Source organism: Hylobates moloch, unplaced genomic scaffold (genome assembly GCF_009828535.3).
Source record: "Hylobates moloch isolate HMO894 unplaced genomic scaffold, HMol_V3 SCAFFOLD_14, whole genome shotgun sequence".
Taxonomy (NCBI): Eukaryota; Metazoa; Chordata; class Mammalia; order Primates; family Hylobatidae; genus Hylobates; species Hylobates moloch.
This window is the reverse complement of record NW_026652289.1, coordinates 70,026,698-70,041,124: the sequence shown is the minus strand read 5'-3', so window position 1 is coordinate 70,041,124 and position 14,427 is coordinate 70,026,698. Positions and strand designations below refer to the sequence as shown.

At 43.4% G+C, this 14,427-nt stretch overlaps 1 long non-coding RNA gene across 1 annotated transcript in view; it reads right to left on the bottom strand.

The window, feature by feature from the left end:
• Positions 1-10,032: 10,032 nt before the first annotated feature.
• LOC131381222 (uncharacterized) overlaps positions 10,033-14,427 on the bottom strand; it is a 14,159-nt gene continuing 9,764 nt past the window's right edge. Inside the window, exons 2-3 of the long non-coding RNA XR_009209809.1 lie at positions 12,881-13,039; positions 10,033-11,410 (exon numbers count right to left, since the gene is read on the bottom strand). This is a non-coding gene — a long non-coding RNA (uncharacterized LOC131381222). The remainder of the gene's footprint in view (positions 11,411-12,880; positions 13,040-14,427) is intronic.

Genomic DNA, 14,427 nt, shown 5'->3' with positions numbered 1-14,427 from the left:
TGGTGGCTCATGTGTATAAAAGTAAATAAATAAATAAAAATAAAAAAAACAAACTACCAAAACAAAAAACTCCACCCATGGGCCGGGCGCGGTGGCTCACGCTTGTAATCCCAGCACTTTGGGAGGCCGAGGCAGGCGGATCACGAGGTCAGGAAATCGAGACCACAGTGAAACCCCGTCTCTACTAAAAAATACAAAAAATTAGCCGGGCGTGGTGGTGGGTGCCTGTAGTCCCAGCTACTCAGAGAGGCTGAGGCAGGAGAATGGCGTGAACCCGGGAGGCGGAGCTTGCAGTGAGCCGAGATTGCGCCACTGCACTCCAGCCTGGGTGACAGAGCGAGACTCTGTCTCAAAAAAAAAAAAAAAAAAAAACTCCACCCTGGGCTCAAGCAATCCTTCTACCTCTGCCTCCCAAGTAGCTGGGACCACAGGCATACACCACCATGCCCAGCTAATTTTCGTATTTTTAGTAGAGACAGGATTTTGCCATGTTGCCCAGGCTGGTCTCCTGAGATCAAGCGATCCTCCGACCTTGGCCTCCCGAAGTCCTAGGATTACAGGTATGAGCCACCACACCCGGCCAAGAGTGAAGTTAGAAGAGGAATTACAGCTTATTTTTTTCTGGTAGGGAGTTCCACTGAGACTGCTAAGCAAACTAATATTCCTCTTGGAAAAAGATTGCAAACAGTCCACATTCAGGACCAGACATATTACTAGCATATCCAGGAAACTGAGGGTCAGATGCCAATGATCAAGGTACAATAGAAGTCAAATTTCAAGAGACTGCTTCTTAGAAATAATTCATTCCAAAGGAAGAAGTAATTCAACACTGCCTTTCACTGTTTGGGCCTCTTGCATCTTGGTCCTGTCCTTTTACCATTGTAGTCATGCTGTTGATAAATACTGCACTACAGGAACAGTTATAAAATGACCACTAACACAGAATTAGAGAGCAACACAATGAGGGGATCACTAGGAGAAAAGGAGTTAATGTTCACAGTTCATCCTTATTTGGTTTCTTCCCTTTATCTGCCTGGGTCTTGCTGTATTTCCTTGGGTTTCAAAACTTTTCCAATCTTATTACCACCATGCCTCTCCATTGCTGAGAGAGAGAGGCATAGAGCCCCAGACTGATTCTGAAAGAGCAAGGATTCACAAAAGCAACACTAATGACATTTGGGGCTAGATAATTCTTTGTTGTGCAGGGGGCGAGGGGGCAACTGTTTTGTACATTGTAGGATGTTTAGCAACATTGCTAGCCTATACCCACTAGATGTCAATAGCATCCAGACATTGCCAAATGTCCCCTGAGGGGGAAAAGGATCTCCAAGTTAAGAACCACTGTAGCCTGATGGAGTGGCACATGCCATAGTCCCAGCTACTCTGGAGGCTCAGGTTGGAGGATTGCGTAGGTCCAGGAGTTTGAATCCAGCTTGGGCAACATAGTGAGACCCCTGCCTCTTAAAAAAAAAGAAAGAAAGAAAGAAAAAGAAAAACTGTAATGGCGATATGAAAAAGTTTTTTTCTTTTCCTTTTTTTTTTTTTTTTGAGACACAGTCTCACTTGTCGCTCAGGCTGGAGTGCAGTGGTGCAATCTCCACTCACTGCAAGCTCCGCCTCCCGGGTTCATGCCATTCTCCTGCTTCAGCCTCCCGAGTAGCTGGGACTACAGGCACCCGCCACCACGCCCGGCTAATTTTTTGTATTTTTAGTAGAGACGGCGTTTCATTGTGTTAGTTAGGATGGTCTCAATCTCCTGACCTCGTGATCTGCCCACCTCGGCCTCCCAAAGTGCTGGGAATACAGGCGTGAGCCACCACGCCCAGCCGAAAAGGTTTCTTTTCTTTTCATTCAGCTGAGGGAGAAGATTTATTTAAAATAATATTATCTAAGGAAACTAAGGGAGGAAAAACAAAACACGAAAGCATAGCATTTATAGTTAGTGATGATGATTACACAATATTGTGAATGTACATAATACAACTGAATTGTACACCTAAAGATTGTTAAAATGGTAAACTCCATGTTCTGTGTATTTTACTACAATTTTTTCTTTTTTGAGACTGAGTCTCACTCTGTCGCCCAGGCTAGGGTGCAGTGTTACAGTCTTGGCTCACTGCAGCCTCCACCTCCTGGATTCAAGCGATTCTCCTGCCTCAGCCTCCCAAGTAGCTGGGATTACAGGTGCACACCACCACACCTAGCTAATTTTTGTATTTTTAGTAAAGACAGGGTTTCACCATGTTGGCCAGGCTGGTCTTGAACTCCTGAGCTAGTGATCTGCCCATCTCAGCATCCCAAAGTGCTGGGATTACAGGCATGAGCCACCGTGCCTGGCCTTTTATTACAATTTTTAAAAAAGCATAGTTTCCAATTGTGGTGGCTCATACCTGTAATCCCAATACTTTGGGAGGCCAAGGCAGGAGTATCACTTGAGGCCAAGAGTTCGAAACTAGCCTGGGCAACATATCGACACCCTATCTCTAAATTAAAAAAAAAAAAAATTAACTGGGTATGGTGGTGCACACCTGTAGTCCCACCTACTTCAGAGGCTGAGGTGGGAGGATCACTTGAGCCCAGGAGATTGAGACTGCAGTGAGTTGTGATCACACCACTGCACTCCAGCCTGGGTGAGAGAGCAAGACTCTGCCTCAAAACAACGACGACAAAATAGCACTGCTCATGTCTACAAATTTCTGATTCTAATTTAACCAAACTTTAATGACAGATTAGCATGGGCAGCAGTTTATCATGTACTTAAGTGTGAGGTTATTTGCCTTGCCCTGTCATTGTCTAGGGGTCTCTACCTGAGAGACCCTTTCTTAGGACATAATTATTTTAATTTCTGTCTTGTTCCAGGCATGTAAGGCAAATCTCCTAGCCAGATAGGACATTAGGCTGCTTAGTTCACAATTCACCATCTCAAACGACCATTACAGTCGAAGGGATCTTAGAGATTATCTTGTTTTACCCATAAAAAATGCTGAGGTCAAAATAAGTTCAGCAACTTGCCCAGGTTCATGGAGTTCCTTGAAGGACATGCCAACATCTAGATATCCTGCTTAGAGCTCAGTTTTCAGCTCCCAAACCATGTGAATGACTGTACGCGGATATATATTTTTATCAGAGACTGCCAGTACCTTTTGTAAATTATAGTAATTTTTAGAGAAAAATGGCTAATGGGAAGAAAATGAATGCAGATTAATGTGAGTAAAATTATCTAAATAAGTCATTGAGAAGTGATTGAGGAACAGCAACGCCTGTTCTTAGGATATAAGATATACTAGTTCTACACAATAGAATAGATATACATTTACATTATTTTAAAACTTATTTGAAAATTGGCTTTCAAAAAACCTTGTTTCAGCCATGACAGATAAGTTTCCATTCTCTAAACTTCCACAGCAATGTTTCCTGTTTCTTCATGATGTGTCCGCACCTGGATGTGCCTGTCCCCCCTTGTATACCTACAAACACATTCTCTCCTTACTCAAAACTCAGATCAAATGGGCAACCTTCCCTGAACTTCAATCCCCCTGGTACCTCCAAGAAGGAATTAAGTATTTCTTTCTCCATGTTTCCATAGCAACTTACACTTACAGACATTTCTTCTACAGTGGATTTTCACATTGCAAACTAGATACAATCAGATATGTAGGGAACATGAATCACAGGGCCTAGACTGGCTACAGGCTCTATAACGTCACTGTGATACAGAACTGCTGCTGCTTGTTGCACTAGGAACATAAGGTTGAATGAGAGGCTGGCAGCTCACTTGGCCTCTTGCTCATGCTTGGTGTTTGCAAACTGGGCTGGGATTTGTTTTGCATTGTATTTCACTTTTCTGTGATCTGTATTATTAAAACGGATAATAAAAGTGATAAGCAGGTATGTAGTGCTGGGTTAACAACAGTACTTTGCAGAGCTAGAAAATAAAGGCCATGACTTGTGCACAAGTCAAGAGTAGTAAATTCTTTGAAAAGAATGCATTGGCCAAGCGTGGTGGCTCACGTCTGTAATCTCAGCACTTTGGGAGGCCGAGGCTGGCGGATCACAAGGTCAGGAGATTGAGACCATCCTGGCAAACACAGTGAAACCCCATCTCTACCAAAAATACAAAAAAAAAAAAAAAAAAAATTAGCCAGGCATGGTGGCGGACACCTGTAATCCCAACTACTCAGGAGGCTGAGGCAGGAGAATTGCTTGAACTCGGGAAGCGGAGGTTGCAGTGAGCCAAGATCGTGACATTGCACTCTAGCCTGGGTGACAGAGCAAGACTCTGTCTCAAAAAAAAAAAAAAATAGTAATGAAGTATTGATACATGCTAAATATACAGACGAAGCTCAAACACATTATGCTAAGTGAAATAGTCCGATCACAAAAAACCCCAAATAGTATGATACCATTTATACGAAATGTCCAGAACTGGTAAATCCATAGAGTCAAAAAGTAGGCCTAGACCTAGGGGGAGGAAGATTGGAGAGTGACTGCTTATGGATTTCTTTTTGGTATAATGGAAATAATCTGGAATTAGATAGTAGTAATGGTTGCACAGCTCTGTAACTATACTAAAAATCATTGAATTATACACTTTAAATGGGTGAACATTATGGTATGTAAATTATATCTCAGTGGCCGTGCGCGGTGGCTCACGCCTGTAATCCCAGCACTTTGGGAAGCTGCGGTGGGTGGATCACGAGGTCAGGAGATCAAGACCATCCTGGCTAACGCGGTGAAACCCCCATCTCTACTAAAAATACAAAAAAATTAGCTGGGTGTGGTGGCAGGCGCCTGTAGTCCTGGCTACTCCGGAGGCTGAGGCAGGAGAATGGCTTGAACCCAGGAGGCAGAGCTTGCAGTGGCCGAGATTGCGCCACTTCACTCCAGCCTGGGCAACAGAGCAAGACTCCGTCTCAAAAAAAAAAAAAAAAAATTATACCTCAGTAAAGCTGTTTAAAAAGTAAATAGGTTTCTTTATTACAAAACTTGTCAGAGCCTTTAATATCTTAATGTAATTTGTGAATCTTCAAGAGGAAAGTAGAGAATGAAGTGCTTCCCAAAATGATTTGTTCATGGACCCAAATTCCTCTATACCATAAATTTTGTAAAATTAATTAAAGAATTCTTTTTTTTTTTTTTTTTTAGAGTCAGGTCCTCACTCTTTTGCCCAGGCTGGAGTGCATCAGCACAATCATGGGTCACTGCAGCCTCAAACTCCTGGGCTCAAGGAATCCTCCTGCCTCTGCCTCCCCAACAGCTAGGACTATAGGCATGTGTCACCAGGCCCAGCTAACTAAAAATAAACTTTTTTTGGCCAGACGTGGTGGCTCATGCCTGTAATCCAGCACTTTGGGAGGCTGAGGCAGGTGGATCACAAGGTCAGAAGATCGAGACCATCCTGGCTAACACGGTGAAACCTCGTGTCTACTAAAAAAAAAATACAAAACATTAGCCGGGCATGGTCGTGGGTACCTGTAGTCCCAGCTACTAGGGAGGTTGAGGCAGGAGAATGGCATGAACCTGGGAGGCGGAGCTGGCAGTGAGCCGAGATTGCGCCACTGCTCTCTAGCCTGGGCGACAAGAGCAAGACTCTGTCTCAAAAAAAAATAAAAATAAAAATAAATAAATAAACAAACTTTTTTTGTAGAGACGGGGTCTCGCTGTATTGCCCGGAATGGTCTTGAACTCCTGGCCTCAGTGAGCCACCTACTTTGACCTCCCAAACTGTTGGGATTACAGGCATAAGCCACTGCACCTGGCCTATACCATCATTTTTATGAGCTTCTGTTCCAGGGAAATGGTGTTTCTATGTATCCATTTAGAAAAACTCTAAGATATATAAACTATAGTTAAAGGAATCCTAAGTAAGAGATAGAAGTTGTAAATCCTTTGATAGGGTTTTGGGGGAACACATTTCAACGGATTTAAGTGAGATGGATCAGGTCTTACTACTTTAGCCAAAGTTATAGATAAATAATACTATAGCTAAGACATATATTTTAAAAAGTAATGTTTCAAGTTAGTAAATTCCTAGACTTAATTTGCTCTCACCCAAAAATTATCTTTGAGTGGGAGAGGAAAAGGAGGAAAAACAGTGGAGAGAGGTATCCTGCTTCAGCTTCGAGAATGCTCAGGAGAGTTGGCCATTAGTCTTGCTAGGATAAGTTCTTCTTGAAGAATAAAAGGCAGGTCCAGATGTGAGGAACATCAGGCATGATGAATGAACCTTTCCAGGCCCATACCTACCATTCTACTACTAGACCAAGGGAATTGTTTGTGTCTTGTTGTAAAGCTAGTTGACTAAACCCCAGTAATCTTGTTTCCTTTTTCTGTGGAATCCATCTTTCTGAAGCATCAGTCATCCTCCTAATATTTTCTAGAAATAAAAAACAGTCTAGACAGATGCCTGTTCCTTCAAAACGACTTCCCAGAGGGAAGAGGAGGAGGAGAAAGAGAAAGTGTAACAGAAAGTGGGGTGGTGGGGGGAACATGGGGAAAGATCACACTTTGTGAATGGATGATCAACAATTTTTTTTAGTATTTTTTTCTTACATTTCGGTCACACATTGGCAGGAGGAGGTAAAAGGCAAGACATGTTATTCAGTCAAGAAAATTTATTTCATTATGACAAAGGATAAAGCTGGAGAAAGCTAGAGGAGTAAAAATTAGCTTCATGGTTTAAGACTTAAGACAACCACAACCCCAAACAGCTCTTGAATAGAATTTGAGAGTAGAAAATTCTATTTTTGAATTTTTGAAACTTCTATTGAGGTTGTCAGATGAAGACCTTCAAGGACTTAGTGAAGTAACGTGTAATTTTTCGTTCAACTAGAAAACCTTCTGCCTTATAGAAACGAATCGTAAGCTCATCAGTTCTCCAGAGTTCCTGTTTCAGGGAATGCCCCCAGCACTGATACAACTGTCCAAGTTGAAAACTGTTTCTGGGATGTTTCCTGGACTCTAATGTTTCTCATGTGAATTGTTGCAACAGTCTCTCAACTAGCCTTCCTGCCATCTACAGACTTGCAGGCACAATCACACTTAGCTAGAAAAGTCTTTCTAAATCATAAATATTCCTAAAACCTGTTAGTGGTTTTCTCTTACTCTTGGGTAAAAAGCCAGACTCTTTAATATGAGGTCTCTATGATCTGGCCCCCACTTATCTCTTCACCTCCATTTCTCGCTACTTCTTTCACTTCTACACCAGGGGATCTCAAGTGGAGTGTACAAGATCATCCTCTGGGTATAAGATAAAAATATCTGAACTTCTACTGACTGACAATAAGGGACAGAAAGCAAAAGAATGTCACATATAGGAGACGAGAGCAAGCCAAGTCAAAGCTCTGTACAAGTGGAAGTTGAGAGGAAGCAAAAACTCTGAAGAAGAAGAGAAAATTGGGGAGACATGGAGACGAGGAGAGACAGAAGTGTCAGAAAGAGGCTGGGTGCAGTGGCTCATGCCTATAATCCCAGCACTTTGGGAGGCTGAGGCGGGCAGATCACCTGAAGTCAGGAGTTCGTGACCAGCCTGACCAAGATGGTGAAACCCCACCTCTACTAAAACATACAAAAATTAGCTGGGCATGGTGGCAGGTGCCTGTAATCCCAGCTACTGGGGAGGCTGAGGCAGGAAAATGGCTTGAACCCGGGAGGTGGAGGTTGTAGTGAGCTGAGATCACACCACTGCATTCCAGCCTGGACAACAGAGCAAGACTCAGTCTGAAAAAAAAAGAAGTGTCAGAAAGAGTAGTTGGTTTATAGAGCTTTGTCCTGATAGATGGACTTCTGGTTCCAGTTTTGATCTATGGACTGAACATCCTTTAATGTGCCCTCTTGTTCCTTGAGGAAATCTGAACGAGTCTTTCCTACATTTTTAAAGTATCTTGCCAGCTGGGCATGGTGGCTTACGCCTATAATCCCAGCATTTTAGGAGGCCGAGGTGGGTGGATCACCTGAGGTCAGGAGTTCAAAACCAGCCTGGCCAACATGGCGAAACCCTATCTCTACTAAAAATACAAAAATTATCTGGGTGTCCTGGCATGCATCCCAGCTACTTGGGAGGCTGAAATATGAGAATCATTTGAACCCAGGAGGTAGAGGTTGCAGCGAGCCAAGATTGCACCACTGCACTCCAGCCTGGGTGACAGAGTAAGACTCTGTCTAAAAATAATAATAATAAAATAAAAATAAAGTGTCTTGAGGGATGTCTTTGTTCTGGGCGACCATAAGAAGCTACCTAAAATACTTAGTGATCATCTATAGGAGATTCGTTAAATAAAGTATATAGTACATCGTTCTATTCATTGACCAAAAATGGATATGTAGCGATAAATTTATTACATGGAAAGTTGTCTGCAAGATATTGTTAAGTGAAAAAGCAGGTCACAAAACAATACACATGGTACTTTTGATATGCATTAAAAATGCACTGATGGGCCCGGGAGTGGTGGCTCATGCCTGTAATCCTAGTGCTTTGGGAGGCCGAGGAGGGAGGATCACTTGATGCCAGAAGTTCAAGATCAGCCTTGGTAATATAGTGAGACCCCCATCTCTACAAAAACAAAAATTACCTGGGCATGGTGGCATGCACCTGTAATCTCAGCTACTTGGGAGACTGAGGATGGCTTGAGCCCAGGAGTCCGAAGTTACAGTGAGTTATGATTGTGCCACTGAACTCCAGCCTGGGTGACAAAGCAAGACTCTATCGCAAAAAAAAAAAAAAAAGGAAAAAGGAAAAAGTCTGGAAAACTCTATGCTAGAATGTTAACTGTGGTTTTACTTTGGTGGATGAAATTGTTGGTGATTTTCACTGTTTGTTTTCCCATTCTGATTGATTTTTTTTTTTTGCTCTGAGCATGTTCATAAGCATTAAAAAACATTAAATTATTTCCACTTCTAAAAAACACCCCCAAATTCATACATTCATACGAATTCAGACAATTCAACATGAAAAATTCCTCTATTTTAGGATTTTCTTTATATGTGATAGAAAGACCAAGGATTAGTCAAATACCACCCAGAGGAAATAAATCATGTTCCTTTATCAAACATGATATATGTCAGCCACAGTGCTAAATGGTGGAAAGATAAGGACACAGTCCTTATCTTTAGGGATCTCACAATCTATAACAAGGTGACGTATGTATAAACTAAATAGCAGTAATACACTTATAGTAAGTGTAATACCAAACATGTAAATTAGGTGTAGTAGAGGCACAAAGATGAAATTGTTTTGTAAGAGACATTCAAATAGTATCTTAAAAGACTTAGGAGAATGAAAAGGGAGTGGATTCTAGCAAAGAGAAACAGAGTGCTCCAAGGCATGGAGGCATGAAATAGCACAGTATGAGGCCGGGCGCAGTGGCTCACGCTTGTAATCCCAGCACTTTGGCAGGCCGAGGCGGGCGGATCACGAGGTCAGGAGATAGAGACCACGGTGAAACCCCGTCTCTACTAAAAATACAAAAAATTAGCCAGGCGTGGTGGCGGGTGCCTGTAGTCCCAGCTACTCGGAGGGGCTGAGGCAGGAGAATGGCGTGAACCCGGGAGGCGGAGCTTGCAGTGAGCTGAGATTGCGCCACTGCACTCCAGCCTGGGCGACAGAGCGAGACTCCGTCTCAAAAAAAAAAAAAAAAAAAGAAATAGCACAGTATGTACTGAGTGTGGTCTAGCTACATATCATTTGAAATAAGTTACCTGGCTATGGAAATTAACAGATTTTCTTTAAAATATCCGTAGTTTGTTTGTTCGTTTGGTTGGTTTTTTTGAGACAGGGTCTTGCTCTGTTGCCCGGGCTGGAGAGCAGTGGTATAATCACAGCTCACTGCAGCCTTGACCTCCTGGGCTCAAGCGATCCTCCCACCTCAGCCTCCCGAGTACCTGGGACTACAGGCACATGACGCCATGCCTGGCTAATTAAAAAAAAAAAAATTTTTTTTTTTTTTTTGAAACAGAGTTGTTTGCTCCTCGCCCAGGCTGGAGTGCAACAATGCGATCTCAGCTCACTGCAACCTTCACCTCCTGGGTTCAAGCAATTCTCCTGCCTCAGCCTCCAGAGTAGCTGGGATTATAGGCGCCTGCCACCACGCCCAGCTAATTTTGTTTTGTATTTTGAGACGGGGTTTCACCATGTTATTCAGGCTGGTCTTGAACTCCTGACCTCAGGTGATCCACCCACCTTGGACTCCCAAAGTTGTTTTTTGTTTTTGTTTTTGTTTTTTGTTTGAGATGGAGTCTTGCTCTGTCACCAGGCTGGAGTGCAGTGGCGCCATCTCAGCTCACTGCAACCTCTGCCTCCGAGGTTCAAGAGATTCCCCTTCCTCAGTCTCCCGAGTAGCTGGGATTACAGGCACACACCACCACGCCTGGCTAATTTTTTGTATTTTAGTAAAGATGATGTTTCACCATGTTGGCCAAGACAGTCTCAATCTCCTGAACTCATGATCCTCCTGCCTTGGCCTCCCAAAGTGCTGAGATTACAGGCATGAGCCACCATGCTTGGCCAAAAAAAATTTTTTTAATAGAGATGGGGTCTCACTGTGTTGCCCAGGCTAGTCTTGAACTCTTGGCCTCAAGTGGTCCTCCCGCCTCAACCTCCCAAAGTGTTGGCATTACAGGCATGAACCACTGTGCCCAGTTAAATATCAGTAATTTGTTTTATTTTCATTTTTTGAGACGTGGTCTCACTCCCATCGCCAAAGCTGGAGTACAGTGGTGTAATCATGGCTCACTGCAGGCTCATCCTCTTGCTCAAATGATCCTCCCACCTCAGCCTCCCAAGTAGCTGGGGCCATAGGCATGGGCCACCATGTCCAGCTAATTTTTGTATATTTTGTAGAGATGGGTTTTACTGTGTTGCTCACGCTGGTCTCCTGGGTTCAAGCAATCTGCCTGCTTTGGAGTAATTTTTAATATGGATTTAAAATAATCCTATCAATCCTCAGATGCCAAAAGAAAGCATTGTGCACACCAATATGTTAATAAGGATCAGTATTTCAAAGTTACTACATCGTCCTGCTACAAAATATGGTGTTTTGCAATCGCTGGCTTCTGTTCTGGCCTTGGATGCAATGGGCTGCTTCTCTGGGATACCGACAAATCAAAACATAGCACCTGAACAGGAGCATGAAGTGAGCTCAATCCATCATAGTGCTTACTTGATAGATATCAGGAATTGCACTACTGAAAACAACACAAACAACATGCTGAAACTAACAGATTCACTGAAAAACTATGTAGGTTAAAAAAAGCTTTTAGCTTCTACTTAAAGCTCAGAAAATGGATACACACGAGGATCTGCTTAAAGAGCAGTGGATGACACATGACCAGCTCTGCTCACAGCTGCGTCTTCTGCCTGAAAGTCAGCACAGGAGGATTTATTGTGATGCCACACTAGCATCTGCAGCAGGTACTGAGGAATGGAAAAAAAAAAAAACTACATAAATAAAGGTTCGGAAAATTACCAGGTGATCATCTGAAACTAGCCCCACATAAAGTCCCACTGCATCAAATGGGGCCATATTTAATTGGGTCACTCTTCAGAACAACGTCTAGCAGAGAAAGCCACCATGAGCTAGAAGATTAGATGAACTGCAGGGCAGAGAACAAAAAATAGGGCAGAAACCTTGGGTTTTCTGCCAAGTGTAGAAAAAATACATTGCAGCAGACTGTGCAGAGGCATGACCATCTTTTCATTGCTTGCCAAGAATCTAAGTATGGTTTTTAAAAATTACAATGGAAATAGAAGCAAATGTTAAGGAACAAGAACCACTATATTTTGAAAAGATAGGTGAGAAGTGATGACTAATCAGTCAAAAAATATTTGAAGCCCTACTATGTGCCCATTAATTCACTCAATACATATCTGCTTAATATTATTAACTGCCTGGCCGGGCGCGGTGGCTCACGCTTGTAATCCCAGCACTTTGGGAGGCCAAGGCGGGTGAATCACGAGGTCAGGAGATCGAGACCATGGTGAAACTCCGTCTCTACTAAAAAAATACAAAAAATTAGCTGGGCGTGGTGGCAGGCGCCTGTAGTCCCAGCTACAGTCTTGCTCTATCGCCAGGCTGGAGTGCAGTGGCACAATCTCAGCCAACTGTAACCTCTGCCTCCTGGGTTCAAGCGATTCTCCTGCTTCAGGCTCCCAAGTAGCTGGGACTACAGGCACGCAACACCATGCCCAGCTAATTTTTGTATTTTTAGTAGAGACAGGGTTTCACCATGTTGGCAAGGATGGTCTCAATCTCTTGACCTCGTGATCCACCTGCCTCAGCCTCCCAAAGTGCTGGGATTACAGGCGTGAGCCACCACGCCTGGCCAAATAGAATAATTTTAAATCGCAATACTTCTCTGGATTTTTATCTTCATCTGTTAAATAGGAGTTTCAGAGTAGGTAATCTCTAAATTCCCTTCCTGTTTTAAAATTCCATAATTCAAGGATATAAAGAAAAAAAGAATGAAATGAGTAAGAGAGTATTTTAAAAATGTTTTAGGCTGGGCACGATGGCTCACGCCTGTAAATCCCAATGCTTTGGGAGGCCAAGGCAGGAGGACTGCTTGAGCGCAGGAGTTTGAGACCAGCCTGGGCAACATAGAAAGACACCATCTCTACAAAAAATTTAAAAATTAGCCAAGTGTGGTTATGTGTGTCTGTAGTCCCCACCTACTTGGGAGGCTGAAGCTGGAGTATTGCTTGAGCCAGGGAGGTCGAGGCTGCCGTGAGCCAAGATTATGTCACTGATCTCCAGCCTGGGTGACAGAGTGAGACACTGTCTCAAAAAAAAGTTTCAGATAAATGGAAAAGAAAGAAGTGAGCAGACACTGGAGAAGGGGGAAAAAAAGCCTAATGGTATGGTGTCAAAACAAAATCATAGCTTACCTCATACTATCTTATAATGCTGTCCTGCAGAAAAACATCTACCAGCTGGGTGCGGTGGCTCACGCCTGTAATCCCAAAACTTTGGGAGGCCAAGGCGGGTGGATCATGAAGTTGGGAGATCAAGACCATCATGGCCAACATGGTGAAACCCCATCTCTACTAAAAATACAAAAAATTAGTTGGGCATGGTTGTGCACGTCTGTAGTCCCAGCTACTCAGGAGGCTAAGGCAGGAGAATCGCTTGAACCCGGGAGGCGGAGGTTGCAGTGAGCCGGGATTGTGCCACTGCACTCCAGCCTGGGCAACAGAGCGAGACTCCATCTAAAAAAAAAAAAAAAAATCTACCAAAAGTCTACTGTAAAGTCAGCAAAATAAACTGCTACAATAGAAAACTAGAGGACATCATGCAGGCACAGTAAGACAGTGGTCACTTCCATCACTTGGGAGCAGCAGGGCATGGGAGGTGTTGAAAAATGTTTTCAAGGAGGAAACCGAATACAGTGTTCCCCTGGGTGGGCACTGGTAAAGGAGGAAGAGACTGGAAGCTTCAGAAGGACCTTTCTATTTCTGCTGTATCCCCACACTTCCTCTCACCTACAACACCACGGATTGTCACACGGCAGGCACACAGTAAATATTTGAGTAATTAATTAATTTGTTAATTACTTAATGCATGCACCATGATATAAATCCTTGAACAAAGCAGGCTTCCAATAACAATGCCATGATGATAAATTTTTTAAAATTTCACTGAAAAGTGTTACTCAGCTGGACACAGTGGCTCACATCTGTAATCCCAGCCCTTTCGTAGGCTGAGACAGGAGGATTGCTTACGGCCAGGAGTTCAAGACCAGCTGGGGCAATATAGTGAGATCCTGTCTTTACAAAAAAATATTTTTTTCATTAGCTTGGGAGGCTGAGGCAGGAGGATCGCTTGAGTCTAAGAGTTCGAGGCTGAAGTGAGCTATGACTGCACCACTGCAGTCCAGCCTGAGTGACAGAGTGAGACCCTGTTTCAAAAAAAGCCAACAAAAAAATTACTGTTACAACTTCATATTATATTAATAGTATAGTTTTGATCGTGTACCTATGTGAGAAATTTGTATCATTTTTATTAAGAATGAATTCTTGAATAACTGACAGTGAAAGAAGAAAGTTACAGAAGCATCCCAAAGGGCCGGAGACATAATATACCCTGGGAAACAGGATTACCCTAGAGCTAGGGCATAAGTGATATGAAGAAAAAATAAGGCTATGGAGGCTGGTAGAGGTGGGGTTATAGTCTTATAAAAAATGTGGTCCTGGCTGGGCGCAGTGGCTCACGCCTGTAATCCCAGCACTTTGCAGGCCGAGGCGGGCGGATCACGAGGTCAGGAGATCGAGACCATCCTGGCTAACACAGTGAAACCCTGTCTCTACTAAAAATACAAAAAATTAGCCCGGCGAGGTGGCGGGCGCCTGTAGTCCCAGCTACTTGGGAGGCTGAGGCAGGAGAATGGAGTGAACCCGGGAGGCGGGGCTTGCAGTGAGCCGAGATTGCGCCACTG